Genomic DNA, 19,221 nt, shown 5'->3' on the forward strand with positions numbered 1-19,221 from the left:
TACTACATCTCCCTCCTTTTGAAAAATAACGTAGCATTATGAAGTTATTTTTTTGGTATATTTTACTTAAAATATTTATTATTTTTTTTTTGTTTTTAAAATTTTTTTTTTTTTTCTTATTTTTTTTTTTTTTAAAGAGAATGGAATTGGGAATAATATATGTATTAAAAGAAAAAGTATTTTTAAACATGGAGTGTAAAAGAATTTCTAAACATGGTTACACTCATAAGTATTTTAAATTTTTTTCGAATAATAAACATTTTTTTTATCTATCTTTATGTACTATTTGTTTTTTATTTTTGTTATTTATTATAGTTATGTTATCTCTATCTCCTATTTGTTCTACCCTATATGGACCTGTGTATTTCGAATCTAACTTATGTCCTGTTTCATTTTTCAATAAAACCTGATCTCCTATTTTTAAATCGAAATCTAAACTAGTTTTGTCGTAACTAATTTTCTGTTTTAGCTTATGAGATTCTAGCATTAGTCTAGCTCAGTTAATTTCCTGTTCTAATCTAAATTTGGATTCCTTAGCATAATCTTCTATATTATAAAGGGGTTTTATTTTATCTATGCTATTAAAGTGTTTTGGTAGATTTGAAGTTTTACCGAAAACTAGCTCATATGGACAATAGTCATGTGCCATAGATGGGGTTGCATTAAAACAATATACGAAGTATTGTAGCCATACATCCCAATCTGTTTTGTCAACTGAGATGTATGAACGAATGAACTCATTTAGTGTCCTGTGGCTTCGCTCCACGGTACCTACAGTCTGGTGGTGGTGTGCAGTTGAAGTTATGTTTTTAATATGTAAGTATTTACATAGATCTTCAATAATTCAATTTTTATATTCTCTTCCCATGTCCGTAATGAACGTCTTCATTGGACCGTACTTTAGAATAAAATCTTCAAATATAGCTTTTGCTACTGTATTTGCACTTTTATTTGGTATAGGTATAGCTACTAAGTACTTAGTTAAATCGCAGATGAGTGTTACTGCGTATTCGTTTCCGTTATTAGATTTTGGAAGGGGACCAATAGTATCTACAATTACTATATCAAAAGCTCTTTGCGGAGTTTCGGTTATAGTTAGTGGGGTCTTAGTATGTTTAGTCGTTTTCGACTTTTGGCATTTAGGACATTTCTTTATGTACTCTTTTATGTCTTTGGACATATTTTTCCAGTAATAGTGTCTCTGGACCTTGGCCAAGGTTTTTGTAATGCCTGTATGACCACCTTGTATTGGATCATCATGGAATGTAGACAAGATAGCTTCTTTTTCTTTATTATTTTTGATTACGGTCACCGGGTTAAGTACCGCTACTCTCAATGATTTCAATATATTATTGCCCATCTTTTTAAAATTATCAATTGAAACATGTTCAAAGATATTTTCCCATGGTGCCACTTTGAGTTGGCTGACTTTGTGAATACCGGCCTGCTTTTCAAGCCTTTGAAAGAATTGACCTAAGTCAATGGTTCCATTAGTATACAAATCATATCTTGCTGTAATTTTCTTTCCGTGCTTAAATAAACACATTTTATTATTTACATGCAAGGTCACTACTTTACGTACTTCATCATTGTTTATGACTTCATATACGTTGGGCTTTGAAGCTTTTTCTATAGGTTGCTTATGCAATTCTATTTGATCTTTTCCTGCGCAGGATTTCTGTCTACTTTGGTTTCTGGTAGTGACTTTCAGAATTTTATTACTTGTTTGTATATTTGTTAGGTCTGTGTTTGTTATTCTGGAGAGCGCATCGGCTACATAGTTGTCTTTACCCTTTAGATACTCCACCGTAAAATTATATTCCTCTAATTCAAGTCTCATTCGTGTTAGTTTGGAACTTGGATTTACCATTGAAAATAAGTATGTCAGTGCTCCATTTTTGTTTTGAGTTAGGACTGCTCCATAAGCGTATTTGCTAGCATCTGTGATTATGCAAAATTCTTTGCTAAAATCTGGGTATTGCAACAGAGTGGGATTTATTAATGATGATTTAAGATGTTCGAAGGCGTTTTGACATTGTGTTGTCCATTCGAATTTTACATCTTTCTTACATAATCTTGTTATGTGACGGGAGTATTCAGCAAAATTCTTTATAAAACGTCGGTAATAATTGCAAAATGCAACGAATCTTCTAGCGCTGTCCGCATCATGTGGGACTGGATAATTTTGAATGACGTCGTATTTTTTGTCGTCGGGCAAGATTCCTTTATCTGTGCATTTATGTCCTAAGAAAGTGACTTCATGCATGAAAAATGAACATTTTTCAGGATGTAACTTCAAGTTGTGTTTCCTACATTTCTCGAAAACATTAGTTAAGTTCTTGAGCATGTGTTTTTCGGAACAACCTATGACTATTAAGTCATCCATATAAAGAAATGCTTGCGAAGGTTCTAATCCAGAGAAAGCTATAGTCATCATTCTTTGAAAAGAGTTTGGCGCTATTTTTAAACCGAATGGTAATCGCGTGAAGCGGTACGAACCATTGTTTGTTGATAAAGATGTTATATCCCGTGAACTTTTTTCCAGTTCATTTTGATGAAAACCTGACATTAAGTCAAGGCATGAGAAATATTTTGCACTACCTAGTTGATCTAAAATATCATCGATTCTAGGGAGTGGAAATTTATCAGAGAAGTTTTTTATTAATTTGACGATAGTCAATTACTAATCGCCATTTTTTATTTTCCGAGTTTGGAAGTGACTTTTTTGGTACTAACGAAAGTGGGCTATTATAAGGTGATACAGAGGGTTCCACTATTTCATCACTGATGAGTTTTTGTACTTGTTTTTGAATTTCGTCTGGTTGACTATGAGGATTTCTATAATTTTTTATATATACGGGTTCATCATCAATTAATCTCAGCTTTTGTTTATAAAAATTATTGGTAGTGATCGATTCGGTTTCTAGTCCGAACACATCACTATACTGGGTGGATAATGCTGTAAGTTGTTTATTGAATTGAGGCGGGAAGTTTCTTGCAAGTTGGGATAATACAATTTTTTGTCTGTCTTCTAAGTCCGTTTTTACTATGTCGTAGTTTGAAAGTGGTTCATGATGAATGTTTTTGATGTAGACTACTTGATCTGTGTTTGTAGTATTTAGTAATCTTATATTCGTGTTAGTTTGGAACTTGGATTTACCATTGAAAATAAGTATGTCAGTGCTCTATGGTCTGTTTTGACAATAAAGTGTCTACCATAAATATATGGTCTGAAGTGTATTATTGCCCAATAAATGGCTGCTAATTCTTGTTCTGTGGTGCTCTTGTTGCTTTCACCTTTCGTAAAGGATCTTGATGCGTATGCCACTGGAAGCTGTAGTCCATTTTTGTTTTGAGTTAGGACTGCTCCACAAGCGTATTTGCTAGCATCTGTGATTATGCAAAATTCTTTGCTAAAATCTGGGTATTGCAACAGAGTGGGATTTATTAATGCTGATTTAAGATGTTCGAAGGCGTTTTGACATTGTGTTGTCCATTCGAATTTTACATCTTTCTTACATAATCTTGTTATGTGACGGGAGTATTCAGCTAAATTCTTTATAAAACGTCGGTAATAAGTGCAAAATGCAACGAATCTTCTAGCGCTGTCCGCATCATGTGGGACTGGATAATTTTGAATGACGTCGTATTTTTTGTCGTCGGGCAAGATTCCTTTATCTGTGCATTTATGTCCTAAGAAAGTGACTTCACGCATGAAAAATGAACATTTTTCAGGATGTAACTTCAAGTTGTGTTTCCTACATTTCTCGAAAACATTAGTTAAGTTCTTGAGCATGTGTTTTTCGGAACAACCTATGACTATTAAGTCATCCATATAAAGAAATGCTTGCGAAGGTTCTAATCCAGAGAAAGCTATAGTCATCATTCTTTGAAAAGAGTTTGGCGCTATTTTTAAACCGAATGGTAATCGCGTGAAGCGGTAGAAACCATTGTTTGTTGAAAAAGATGTTATATCCCGTGAACTTTTTTCCAGTTCAATTTGATGAAAACCTGACATTAAGTCAAGGCATGAGAAATATTTTGCTCTACCTAGTTGATCTAAAATATCATCGATTCTAGGGAGTGGAAATTTATCAGACAAGAGTTTTTTATTAATTTGACGATAGTCAATTACTAATCGCCTTTTTTTATTTTCCGAATTTGGAAGTGACTTTTTTGGTTATAACGAAAGTGGGCTATTATAAGGTGATACAGAGGGTTCCACTATTTCATCATTGATGAGTTTTTGGACTTTTTTATTATATACGGGTTTTTATATATACGGGTTCATTATCAATTAATCTCAGCTTTTGTTTATAAAAATTATTGGTAGTGATCGATTCGGTTTCTAGTCCGAATACATACTGGGTGCATAATGCTGTAAGTTGTTCATTGGATTGAGGCGGGAAGTTTTTTGCAATTTGGGATAGTACAATTTTTTGTTTGTCTTCTAAGTCCGTTTTGAATGTTTTTGATATAGACTACTTGGTCTGTGTTTGTAGAATTAAGTAATCTTATATATGCATTTTGTACTGTTGCTATGGTGTTTGCGATATAGATACCATGCTGAATTTCTTGATTCGGAATTAATACACTGTCTTCTTCTGAATTTATTTCGATTTTTCGGACGACTTGGGATCTTGCTGGCAGAATTAGGGACTTGTTGCCAGAACTGTATGCTATTGGAACATAAATTGGATGTTTTAGGTTATTTGGTCTTATTATAAGCCAGTCTTCAGACGGCTTGAAGTCTAATTGACAGTTGTATCTTTTGATAAAATCGAATTCTAGTATTCCATCACATGGAATAGCGAATTGCATATTTACGATATGGAAATCATGTTGAATTATGTACTTAAAAGTTTGAATTTCAATAGAAGTTAAGCCTTTTGATTTGGTAACTTCCTGACTTATACCCTGTATGTTTATGATGTGATCATCTTGAATGTTTTGAAAATTATCGGAATTTTCCTTCAATAAGGATATTTCCGCACCTGTGTCTAGTAAGAGAACTAATTCTTTTCCTGAAAGTGAAAAATGTATTTTGACTGAGATTGTGAATTTTGATGTTGTTTACTGTCGTGTATCTAAAGTTGGTTGGGAGTTTCCCGGATTTTTTTTGCGCCACTCTAACATTGTTATTGTGGTTGTTGTTTCCCCCACGGCTGTTTCCGCCGCTGGTGTTTCCACCACGGTTGTTGTTTCTGTTATAATTGTTATTTTGGTTATTTCTGTTATAACCATTGTTTTGATTGTATCCGTTCTTCTGATAATCTCTGGTATTGTTATAATTACCTCGATTATTACCTCATCCGCGATTTCCACCGCGCTGCGGGTAATTTTTGTAATATAAGACAGTGTTTGGCTGTCCGGTTGCTTCTGTGATACTGCTTACAAATTTGGATATGGCTTCATTCATTGTATTGAAGGTACCGGCTTGCATTATAGTTTTTACCTTATCTATTTGGCAATTTTTAGTCATTTTCTTCACTGCATGCCGAGTGGAATAACGTCTGGCTAACTCTAGGGATAAGCCATCTGTTATAAATGCACCTTCTAAGGATTTCGTCATCTGCTCAACCTCTTGTGTGTACTGGTTGGCAGTTTTATTGCGTTGTTGTAGGCTTATCAGTTTTGCTGACAACACTTCTACAGTTTCGCCTTTGACATTGTTTTTTAATCTGGAAATGACTTCAGCTATTGTTGTTTCATCTCCGATTAGATTTCTGGCGACACCTTTTAGCTTTGTTTTTATAATTGAAACTGCTAATTGTTCGTGTTCGCCTTTTATTGATTCTATTATTTCTAATGCATCCATAAAACTTGTTAAGTTTTCAGATTTACCATCGAAAACTGGTATAAGCTTGGATGCTGTGTTAATGAAATCAATATTAGATTGTGCCATTGTGATATTGTTTCTTATTTTATTTTTTATTATGGAATTATCATCAGAACCTGTAGAATTATCTAGATCTGACATTAAAACAGCTGGAACAGTAAGACTATTTAAATCTTGCTCTTTTATTTTAGGATTTGTTTCTGTAAGGTCTTCTGTTTCTATTTGGTCACTGTCAGTTTGTTTTGTTGATTCCGATTCATCACCAGTTTCAACTGCTAGGGAAGTGTTAAGTATAGTTGGTACCGATATGTCCAACTTAAACTTTTGTTTAATTGATATTAAATTAGATCGTAGTCTGATCAAAAATTTTGATACTTGGGACCAATGATCTTGATATAATTTTTCCCTCTGGCCATATATTAGTATTCGTGCTTCATTAAAGCATTTTACCAGAATTTCCACATGTTTTTTAATGGTATTTTTTATAATTGGCCTGTTTTGAGTAAGTGACTTACTTGATTTGTCAAAGTCAACTTTTATGTTATTTAGCTGCTTATATAATTCATTCCATTCCATTATATTGTGGAGATGAATTGTTTCTTGAAGACCATCATTACTATTGTTCTACCTAGTATTGGGTGTTCGTCTACTACTGATTTAACCTGTACCCCTGGGATGGTTGATAGGACAATTGCCTTTTGGGTGCTTGTGCAATGAATTAGTGGAGAAGCATCTAAATTAAATGTTCCAATATATAAGTTTTCTAACTCGTAAATGCTTACTGAAGTTGGTGCAACTAATTGCAGAATTCTTTCTCTAAAATAGATGTCCCTATCATATGTGTTTGCAATTGCTTTTAGCGTAGCCATTTTTAATTAATTTGTTTTTATTTATTTATTTGTATTTTATTCCTTTTTTAATTTCAATACAGCAATATTTTTATAATAATGTTGTTTGTGCCAAAATGTTTAAATTTTGTCCAGATCATTTGCCTGGCTCATATATTCTTTCTTAAGACATTTATAGAAACAGTTTGCACACATTATTACAACAATTATTATAAGCAATGTATGAATCAATTCTTAGTCTATGGGGTTTGATTCTACCTTATTAATAACATTTTCAGTGGAATCCACTGTTTTTGTATCAATTAAACCCATCTTTGGGGTTGGTATTCTTAAAATATATCTTGGTCTGTGAAATTCTTTGGATTTTTGAATCAATTCGTAAATGTTGTTAATGTTATTCATAAACAACTAGTTTAATATTATTAATTTTGAATTTACTTTTTGTTTTTGACCAATTATTATCATATTTTACATAAAATTTTCTGCCTATTTTGTGTATGGTTTTCAGGCCATACTCTAATCGGGCAACTTTTATGTCGCTCAATTTTTACAATTGTTTTAATAAAATAAATGAAAAAATATGCATCGCAGTGCAATTAAAAAAATTTTTGCAACGCAGTGCAAAGATAAAAAAATTATGCGCTCTTGGTAGCGCTGTCGGTTCACACTTCCTTGGTACCGGTGCTGGCTGCACAGGTGTACTTCATGGTGGGGCACCGGTGCTGGCTACACAGGTGTACTCGCAGAATCATCTGGGCACGTCTTCTTTAGTTTTGGGATGGCATCTTTTTCTGGAGGAGGCAATGTGTTTTTATTTTTGCAAATATTTTGGATTACAGGGTAGGTGGATGTGGCTGTAGCTGTGGTCTGATTTTTACGTTCTGATAGCAAATTTTTTTAGGTATTCAATTTCGGCATGTATTTTTACCGAGTCGTTCCACTGTATTGCTTTGCCGCTGTTGAGCAGCTTCAGTAGATGAGCCTTTCTGGCTTTTAATCTTTTGAACACGCCACTTCTTTTGGCGCACATCACACTCTACTCACTGCGTTTCTTTTCTTGTTCTTGTTGTTGATTGCTGCTGTCGCCTTGGTTGCTGTCTTCTTATTTTTCGAAGTCCCGATCCATGTCCAGATCCAGGTCCAGATCCTTTAGGACCAAAGTCACGGTCGCCATGTTGTGTGAAACTCCTTGTGTTGGAAATGTTAATAATCTTTATCCATTTATTGAGAACACATCTTCTGGGTAGTTTTATTATATTCTTTATTTATTTGGTTTGCATGGTAGGAGCAGCGTTAATGCCGCTTCCAACGTCAAGTTGTTTCTGATTTTACAATTGCCTTAGGATCTATGTAAGCCTAATTCTCGTAGCTGCGCTGCTTACAGTTGGGCGGCAGAGAGATGGCTATGTATATCTTATGTATATAAAGTGTATTTAATTATGCTCTCTTTGGCTGGAGCGCGAGGGTATGTGTATGTACTTGAGTTTGGCTGAGCGGCCGGCGTGTGCAACAGAATGCTGACACTTGCACTTTCTTTGAGCGCGCCGATCGACTCATGTTTCGGCCACTTAGGGTTTTTGACCGAGTCTTTTGTTTATATAAACACTGCAACAAAGTGTTACAGTGTGTTTGTTTCAAGTACTCTTGGTACAGTAGATATTCGATATAAGTGCATACTACACGACACCGTCTCCTCTTCGTCCTTCGCTGGGATAATTATGTCATCTACATAAGGGAGAGCGATTCCTCTACGGGACAGAGTTCGGAAAATCGCATTTGTGTGTCTCTGAAACACACCTGGTGAGTTTGACAAACCAAAAGGTACCTTTAGGAATTGGTATGGCCCACTGTGCGCCACGAATGAGGTGTACTTCCTGCTAGATTCGGCGACTGGCACATGGAAAAAGCCATTCCGCGAATCGATTGTGCTGAATACCAACGCTTTTTGCAAGCGGTCGAGCTGGTCGTCAATCAGGGGCAACGGAAAGTGATCTTTTACGATTACCTTGTTTATACGCCTGAAATCTACGCAGAGTCGTTGCGATCCGTCGTTTTTCTTCGCAAGCACCACCAGGCTTGTGAATTCGGAGTCGGACTCCTCGATTATACCTTTATCCAACCATCGCTCGATGTGTTCGTCGATAACGTTCGTTTCAGCAAAAGCGAATCTGCGCGGACGCGAAAAACTTGGCAATTCGTCGTTTAGAAGGATTTTCATTTCAATGTTTGTCGACTTTGATTTAAGCGGCTTGTAATTCATTATTAGTTCACTCACTTCTTGCTCCGCGCACTCACCAGCTGATTTGTTTATATCAAGATCATCGTTTTTAACGTAAACCACTTTGACCGAGTGATATTTCTGCTTGCTAACACAATTCCTCGCCGATGATCATTGCACTGCTGTCGATCCACACTGCTTGCTTGCCCTGTCCAAATGGCTTGATCTTATTGGCATTGCGATTTTTTCCAAATCCAATTAGGTATACACTGCACTGCTTCAGCTTCGGCAAAGCTAGCTCATCGTACATGTCTTCGCGCAAAATATAAAATTTACTGCCTGTGTCGAACAGAGCAGTACAATTTTGGTTTTTGATTGAAACAACTTAGCTGGTCATGTTGTTGTGCTCACTTTAAATACGCGCGTTTGGCTTACACTCTTCGACTAATGTGTCGCCTTGCGTGCAGTTTTTGGGGATGACCGAATTTGTTGCATTTAAAATACATTCTGCGTGTTTACGTCAGAAGGGTGTTTAATTTCAGGAGGCAGTGTCGAGCGGCAGTTTTATCCAGATGTCTACATCTCGCGCGCTCGCACTGCCGTCCACTCTCGCTCTCCATCTCTCCCCTAAGTCTCCGCTTTGCTCTGGAGCGCTTAAGTTAAGTTAGGCTTAAGCAGTTCTTATTTCCAAGTGTAAAAATAAACATCTACGCGCGTCGCGTAAAAACCCCAAAGTACTACCTTGTTTTTTGGGTACCATTCGATCTTGGGGCTTCACCTATTTTCATAGATCAAGCCACCCGGCCCCAACATTTTGGTCTAGTCGATTTTGTCCCTGCAGGCTTGAACCGCTCCGGATAGGTTCCACTTACTATAATTGCCGGTCATACAGCCAGTTTTTCGAACCCTATTTCGACTAACTTTCTGTATGATATATTGTCGAAATCCAAAAGAGATTAATCCGACGCAACGGCATTTAATATATGTATTTCAATTCCGTTACTTGTGCCCGACAATATTCCAGTTTCCTTTGCCCACAATTGTACACTTAAAACAATTCCAGAAGATATTTCAGTGCTACTATTCAACAAAAATATTTCTCAAATATATTTTCAATTCCAATTGTGTGTAAAATATAACTCAGCCACAGTAAAAAATTCCCGATCATAAAGATTGTACTTAAGATTTGCACTCTTTATTATACCCGTTACTCGTAGAGTAAAAGGGTATACTAGATTCGTCGGAAAGTATGTAACAGGCAGAAGGAAGCGTTTCCGACCCCACAAAGTATATATATTCTTGATCAGGATCACTAGCCGAGTCGATCTAGCCATGTCCGTCTGTCCGTCTGTCCGTCTGTCCGTCTGTCTGTCCGGATGAACGCTGAGATCTCGGAAACTATGAGAGCTAGGCTATTGAGATTTGGCGAGCAGATTCCTGAGCTTCTTACGCAGCGCAAGTTTGTTTCAGTACAGTGCCACGCCCACTCTAACGCCCACAAACCGCCCAAAACTGTGGCTCCTACAGTTTTAATGCTAGAATAAAAGTTTTAGCTGAAATGTATTGTTCTTATCAATACCTATCGATTGACCCAAAAAAAGTTTGCCACGCCCACTTTTACGCCCACAAACCGCGAAAACCTGTGACGCCCACAATTTTCATGCTAAATAAAAAATTTTAACTGAAATGTATTGGTCTCGTCAATACCTATCGATTGATCCAAAAAAAAATTTGCCACACCCACTCTAACGCCCATAACTCTTAAATCTGTCTACCGCCGGTAGGTGCCGCATTTTAATCTCGCTTTGCTGCTTGCATATCTCCATTTAGCTGAGTAACGGGTATCTGATAGTCGAGGTACTCGACTATAGCGTTCTTCCTTGTTTTTTACTGTGTTCCAGCTGCATGTGTATATTTACAAAAACAATCTAATACAGTCCACTCGAACTACTTTTTTCTAATACAGTCCACTCCAACTACTTCTCTCGACCTACAAATACAAAATACGGCTAAACTATTTCTAAAATTAAAAACAAAGTGACAATATCCACAAATTTACTCCAGCAAATCGTTTGCAATTTAGTTGTGCAGGTGACAAACAAACGCAACGACATACAAACATAAGCGAAGTCTTTCCCATTCCCGCAACGTTATTCTGCTATTCGCACCCCACATATACATACGTACAGTGTACATACATACGTATACCGTATATCGCCAGTGCACAGTGGGTCAAGAGCTCACAAAAAGTGTTCCTTTCAAACAAACAATATTAAAGTCCGTAATTCCTTACATAAGTCCGACCATCCGATATAATAAATATTTATTGCCTATCCGACAGTGTGACCGTATATATTTACAATCTTAATTGGTTACTAAATTCCAATTTGATTCCAATCCGTTTCCGCTTTAACCCGATTTATGGCCACAGCTGACTGTCTGATTCACTTTAAGGCCACTGTGAACGCTCCAGGTGCTCCTACACCAACGTTATCCGCCTGTAAAATCCGTCGCGATCACCTCAATTCCTTGTGGAAAACGGTAAAGGCAGCATACGACATATGCTCCGACTGCATTACAGCTGCAGGCGAGAGCGCCGCAGACACAAAATCCATACTAAAGTCCAAGTATTACCAAACGTACTCCACTTACGAAATATTTGCCGCGCAGCTGATGGAACAAATCAAAACGGGCTCCTCCCAAATACCTCAAGCTCCAGTAACTCCGTCCCAAAATTTCACGTCTTATGGCTGTCGGCTCCCTCCTATCGACACAGAGGTTTTCTCTGGCGATTATCTTCGCTGGCCGACTTTCCGGGACCTTTTCACGGCAATATACATAGACAATCCAAGTCTAACTCCCGTTGAAAAATTATTCCACTTAAATTCAAAAACAAGTGGCGAAGCTCATTCCATAGTTTCAAGATCCCCACTCACCAATGATGGCTTTCGCTCAGCCTGGAATAACCTAACTGAGCGTTTCGAAAATAAGCGATTGCAGGTGAACAGTTACCTGAAAACACTTTTCAATGTGCAATCCATAGCACAGGAGTCGGGAGCAGCCTTAAAGGAACTTCAACGCACTTTTCAAGGTTGCTTAACTTCCTTAAAATTTTCCGGTGTTAATATTGAGAATTGGGACCCTATCCTGGTTTATATGTGCTCGACAAAACTACCAAAGCTCACTCTCTCATTATGGGAGCAATCCATCCAAAATAAAGCCGAAATTCCTACGTGGCTTGAACTTGATTCATATTTGACGGAGCGCCATCTAGCTCTTGAGGCCGTCGATAGCTTCCGATCTGCCAATTTCCACCACGTCCAGTCCAAAGACACAAATCGAGAGGCAGAATTTCCAAAAATAAATTCCTTCAACACAAGGTTAGTTCCGATAACCAAAGGCTGCGATCTGTGTTCGAAGAAGAACCACCCCGTGCGTATATGTCCACGCTTCCTACAGATGACGGTAGAAGATCGCTTAGCCTATATCCAAAGGAAGCAGTTGTGCTCCAATTGCTTTGCAATTGCCATCAATTCCGGGATTGCACAAGCGCTCACAACTGTCTCACTTGCCAAGATCGGCATCACACATTGCTGCATTGAAACAGCGGTCCTACTACTCCGACGATTCCATCCGACCCTCCAAGGCCAGTATCCGCCTCAGTTCCACACATCATTTCGTCCTATTCAACGCAAGTTTCCGTACAAAAAGTTCCTCCTAAGAATACTCCATCCGAATATTGGGTTCCATACCCCGCCTTGGATGGCAGACGTACTCGAGGTATTAAATCCTACCAATGCCGAGTCTGCCAAAAGATCCATCCTCTACGGAAGTGCCACCACTTTCTACGGCTAAGCCCCCAGAATCGGCTTCAGGAAGTACATATCCAGAAGTACTGCTCCAATTGCTTGGCTCACAATCATTCCAAGGACTCCTGCCGCAGTGGTCATCACTGCCACAAGTGTGGAAAGGCCCACCACACTCTCCTACATACGGACGACCGATCTATACTTCCAACATATTCCTGAGCCTACTATCCTGAGGTTCTTGCTACGGGTGTCCTCGCAAGGGGGGGGGAGAATGTTCACGCCAAAAGGGCGTTTAATTTCAGGAGGCAGTGTCGAGCGGCAGTTTTATCCAGATGTCTACATCTCGCGCGCTCGCACTGCCGTCCGCTCTCCCTCTCCATCTCTCCCCTAAGTCACCGCTCTGCTCTGGAGCGCTTAAGTTAAGTTAGGCTTAAGCAGTTCATGTTTCAAAGTGTACGAATAAACACCTACGCACGTCGCGAAAAAACCCCAAAATACTCCCGTGTTTTTTGGGTATCATTCAATCTTGGGGCTTCAATTATTTCATCGATCAAGCCGCACCGCCCCAACAGCAACAAAAACATAATCAAATTTTGAAAATGTGTGCTGAGGAATAACTGACATAGTGTAATACACCCCACATGTGTTATCGACGCCTGCATGGCTTCCTAACGGATTATTCACTTCAAACCCGTCCATAAATAACAAGGAAGAACGCATCGAACCTCGACTATCAAATACCGGTTACTCAGCTAAAGCGACAAAAGGAAATTGAGATATGCAAGCAGCAAAGCGAGATTGAAATGCGCCACCTACCGGCCGTAGACAATTTAAGCTTTATGGCCATTAGAGTGGGCGTGGCCGTTTTTTTTTTTAATCAATCTATAGGTATTGACAAGACCAATACACTTCAGTTAAAATTTTTATTCAGTAGGAGCCACAGTTTTGGGCGGTATGTGGGGGTTAGAATGGGCGTGGCACGCTGCTGAAACAAACTTGCGCTGCGTAAGAAGCTCAGGAATCTGCACGCCAAATCTGAATATCCTGGCTCTTATAGTTTCCGAGATCTCAGCGTTCATTCGGACAGACAGACAGACGGACAGACAGACGGACATGGCTAGATCGACTCGGCTAGTGATCCTGATCAAGAATATATATACTTTACGCGGTCGGAAACGCTTCCCTCTGCCTGTTACATACTTTCCAACGAATCTAGTATACCCTTTTACTCTACGAGTAACGGGTATAACAAAGAGGAACGCTAAAGTCGAGTACCTCGACTATCAGATACCCGTTACTCAGCTTATGTGTCCAAAGGGAAGGAGCAAGGAGCAAAGCGAGATTGAAATGCGCCACCTACCGGCGGTAGACAGATTTAAGCGTTATGGACGTTAGAGTGGGCGTGGCAAACTTTTTGGATCAATCGACCAATACACTTCTGTTAAAAATTTTTTCTAGCACAAAATTTGTGGGCGCCACAGGTCTGGGCGGTTTGTAGGCGTTAGAGTGGGTGTGGCATATTTGCGTTACAAACTTGCGCTGCGTACAAGGCTACGGAATCTAAATCTGACATCCCAATTCTCTATTTGGTTAGAAATATAAACGACTTGGATGTGTGGACTGTATGTAATTTTATTCTTCCCAGTTCCGAAGCCTGGTTGATACTGATCTGAATTTCACAAAAAGACGCTGTCGTAGCAGCGTTGCCAGAATCGAAAAAGTAGTAGTATGTCGGTATTCTGTTACATAGGATAAAGATGGCATTAAGCGCCTAATGATGAGAGGTTATTAAAGACTGCAGCCGTTCAGGAACATCCCGGCCCGCCCTGAATGAATCGCTTTCAACGCACACAAAACCCGTCCTGCGATAGGGCGTCAAGATCTCTTACATTTGAAGAGATTAAGGCAGCAATGATCATTTGTATACACGCGCAGCGCTCCTTGCCAAGAAACCCCTAAGGAACCGATCGCAGCTGGTCAAACTTGCACCAATGATAGACGAAAACGATTTGCTGAAGGTGGGCGGAAGACTGCACCAATCGCAGCTGTCACGAGAGGCAAAACACCCAGTTTTGCTACCAAAAACGCACCGAATCTCGAAGCTGATTCTGGAACACGAGCACGGAGTAAATCTTCACCCTGGCGTTTTTTCTCTGTTTGTAATCGTTCGTCAGAGATTCAGAGATCGAAGGACATCGTCAGATCCACTCTGGCAGATGACGGAATTCAGTGGGTACTCATTCCCCCTAGGGCTCCTCATTGGGGAGGGAAATGGGAGTCGCTTTACATAGGCGACAATGTGAACGAGCTTGAGCCAAGAAGAAACTCGTGCGATCAGCTCATCGAGTGGATGAACCTGAGTTGCAACAGCCACTGTAGCCAAACAGTTGGACTTGACTTCTCCTTGAATGCGTTTGTCTGAAAGAGATAAACCAAAACGTGAATCGCTCAACTTTACCAGGTATTGATCCTGGTCCAGTAGCCACAAAGGTCCATTCCACCACAAATGGAAGTCGATGAGGTCAGCAGCCATCAGACCCCTGGAAGCGCAGTCAGCTGGGTTTGATTTGGAGTCTACGTGCCGCCAGGCCTTCCTTGGAATAGTGTCAAGGATTTCTTGGACGTTGATGCACTATGGTCAGTACAAACAAGTGGCCCTTACGACACCAAGCAATGCTTGTTACGTGCGGAACCCTAAACCGATTTGGGCAAGTAAACGAAATCGCGGACATGGAAAAAGACGACATAACAATAGACCGTTTAAAATACATGCTCACATAGAATGGCTAGTAACATAGAAATTTACAAATTATTGGAAGATAGAAAATACATAAGTTTATCATAATTAGTTGCATTAGGGCTATCAAACAGTAAGACGTGACACAGTGCATTATAGTCGTCACAAAGAACCCGAAAAGGATCATGAAGGGCATAATTGGATCTACAAATTACCAGGGACAACGGATTAAAACGACGAACTGTTCTACAGGGTACATTCCAGTTGAGGGAACTAAGAAGGAAGGGAGAGTCAACATCACTATTAATTAATTTATGCAAGAACATAACTCCATGACACTTTCTACGATCGTTCAGGGTTGGTAAGTCCAGCAGGCGCAACCTCGCATGATAAGAGGGCAATCAACTTCCTGTGTCCCAGCTTAAACCTCTCAAAGCAAAAAAAAGGAATTGCTTTTGAACGGACTCTAACATATTTTGGTAACAGCTAATTTGAGGTGACCATATACACGAGCAATATTCCATTGACGGACGAACAAGAGAAACATACAAAAGCTTTGTTGTGTATGGATCATCAAACTCCCTTGACCAGCGCTTCATAAACGCCAGGAGACTTTTGGCTTTGTTAGTTATAGTAGATATATGGTCTTTAAAACTAAGTTTATGATCAAATAGAACGCCAAGATCCTGAACAGAAAAAATACGTTCAAGGGCGTTATTACCGATACAATAGGAACACAGAGATGGACTACAACGATAAAAGGTCATAAAGTTACATTTAGAATAGTTCAAATTCAACATGTTAATCATGCACCACGTATACAAACAATCAAGATCTAATTGAAGGTCATTATATGAATTAGGTAAACACATGGACAAACATAGCTTTACATCATCTACATACATTAAAACAGTTGACGATTTTATAACATAAGGTAGATTATTAATCATTAAGCCAAAAGTAAAGGTCCCAGGTGCCTACCCTGTGGCACTCCAGAAGTAACATTAATTATTTTGGAAATTTTATTATTAAAACAGACCATTTGAGTTCTATTAGAAAGGTAGGAAAGTATCCAATCTAGTAGGTTCGGTTGAAAAACCTAAAAGGGACAATTTATAAATAAGAATCCTATGGTTCACTGAATCAAAAGCTTTAGAGAAATCGGTATAAATCACATCAGTTTGATGATGTGTCAAAAAACCTCTAGTGATTAAAGACGTAAATTCAAGTAGGTTTGTAGAAGGAGAGCGACATTTAGTGAAGCCATGCTGACAAGGTGAAATAATGGACCTGCAATGATGCTGCAACTGACAGGTAATAATTTTTTCAAAAAGTTTAGGAATAGAACTGAGTTTAGCAATACCACGATAGTTTGAGATATCGGACTTGTTCCCTTTTTTAAACAATGGGATAATAAAGGATTCCTTCCATATGGATGGAAATCTACATTGACTTAGGGACAGATTAAATATCAATGTTAAGGGAAGAGCAAGATAAGATGAACAATTCCTAAGTATACAACTTGGTATTCTATCAGGACCCGGTAAAAATGAAAGCTTGAGAGTATTAGGACACTGAAGAACATCAGATACATCAATCACTGGTTTGAAGATAGAGTTCAAATGAGGTAGCGGGTATGGATAATCTTTGATAATGACATTATTGCATTTCGTATAAGTGGATTGAAAAAAGTCTGCGAATAAGTTGCAAATATCATTATCATCAGATGCTACCTTATTATTGAGAAAGAGAGAAGGAGGGAAGCAGCTAGATTTTCGTTTAGAATTGACGAAAGAAAAGAAAAGCTTAGGATTGCTTTTGAAATCCCGCTTACAACGAGACAGGTAATTTTTGTAACAATCAGTATTGTACTGGACAAATTCCACCTTAGCTGAGCTATATTTGGTGAAGTCTGTCTGTAAGCCGGATATTTTGAAACGTTTAAATAGTCTTGTTTTTTTATTCTTCAGATAAGATAGTTGACGGATAAACCATGGAGAGCTGTAAGAATTCTTCATGGAGGAAAGAGGGACATGTTCTTCAAATAGACGGTAAAGGATCTCATAAAAGTGCCTAACTGCATCATCAACAGGAAGGTCAACTAGAGAGGACCAGCTTACTGTCGATAAAGATTCTACTAGTCTGCCGTAATCAGTCCTCTTAAAACACAAACTAGGCTGTACATTTATTGCAGTCCTAGGATTATTAAAAAATCCATTAATACAGAGCTGAAGGGTAGGATGATAACAATCTTCAGGTAAAGATAGTGGCGAAATACGACTAACTTCAGCATCGCTACTATCAAAAACAAAGATTAAGTCAAGAAGACGACCAATATGATTGGGAATCCTGTTAACTTGCTGCAAAGATAGTTCAACAAGACCATCAATAAAATCATTTTGCATCCTAGGAATCATTGCCAATGAGTCCTTACTCTCCAACCAAGAGATATTGGGAAGATTAAAGTCACCAAGCACAATAAGTTGGTCAGTTTCAGTAAGCAACAAGGAGATAGAATGTATGGCGGACAGGTGCAGTAGATACACGTTAAATTCAGAGCCGGGAGATATATACGAGCAGGTTAAGAACATGTTTCTTTTTGGGAAAGATAATTTTACGGAAATAAATTCAATACCTGATGAACAAACTCAGAAGTTAAATTGGATTTGACTCCAATAAGAACGCCTCCTCCTCGACGGGTCTGACGATCCTTCCGATAAACAAAAAAGTTACTACACAAAATCTCACTATCGTGTACGGATGGGTTAAGCCAGGTCTCAGTGAGTACAATAACATTGGCCTCAAAAACTGAACTATTTATATAAAGCGTAGAGAGTTTACTAAGAAGCTCCCGAACAGTCTGATAGTGAATTAGGAAATTTAGTTTTTTGAATTTATATCAGAGCTGGGCGCCGACAAAGAAGTCATGGAAAGGGAGCTATTTTTATACCCGTTACTCGTAGAGTAAAAGGGTATACTAGATTCGTCGGAAAGTATGTAACAGGCAGAAGGAAGCGTTTCCGACCCTATAAAGTATATATATTCTTGATTAGGATCACTAGCCGAGTCGATCTAGCCATGTCCGTCTGTCCGTCTGTCCGTCTGTCTGTCCGGATGAACGCTGAGATCTCGGAAACTATGAGAGCTAGGCTATTGAGATTTGGCGTGCAGATTCCTGAGCTTCTTACACAGCGCAAGTTTGTTTCAGCACAGTGCCACGCCCACTCTAACGCCCACAAACCGCCCAAAACTGTAACTCCTACAGTTTTGATGCTAGATAGAAAATTTTAACTGAAATGTATTGTTCTCATCAATACCTATCGATTGACCTAAAAAAAGTTTGCCACGCCCACTTAAACGCCCACAAACTGCGAAAACCTGTGACGCCCACAATTTGCATGCTTGATAAAAAATTTTAACTGAAATGTATTGGTGTCGTCAATACCTATCGATTGATCCAAAAATAAATTTGCCACGCCCACTCTAACGCCCATAACGCTTAAATCTGTCTACCGCCGGTAGGTGGCGCATTTTAATCTCGCTTTGCTGCTTGCATATCTCCATTTCCCTTTGAGTAACGGGTATCTGATAGTCGAGGTACTCGACTATAGCGTTATTCCTTGTTTTAATATTGTAAACATGTTTCATTTAATTCATAATTAAATATATATTATATATATTATTATATAACTAATTTTCTGACTCCTCCGTCTGTAAGAAATATATGGGTTCTTAACTTTCGTTCAAAACGCATATTTTCGCTTGGTTCC

This window comes from Drosophila suzukii, chromosome Y (genome assembly GCF_043229965.1).
Source record: "Drosophila suzukii chromosome Y, CBGP_Dsuzu_IsoJpt1.0, whole genome shotgun sequence".
Taxonomy (NCBI): Eukaryota; Metazoa; Arthropoda; class Insecta; order Diptera; family Drosophilidae; genus Drosophila; species Drosophila suzukii.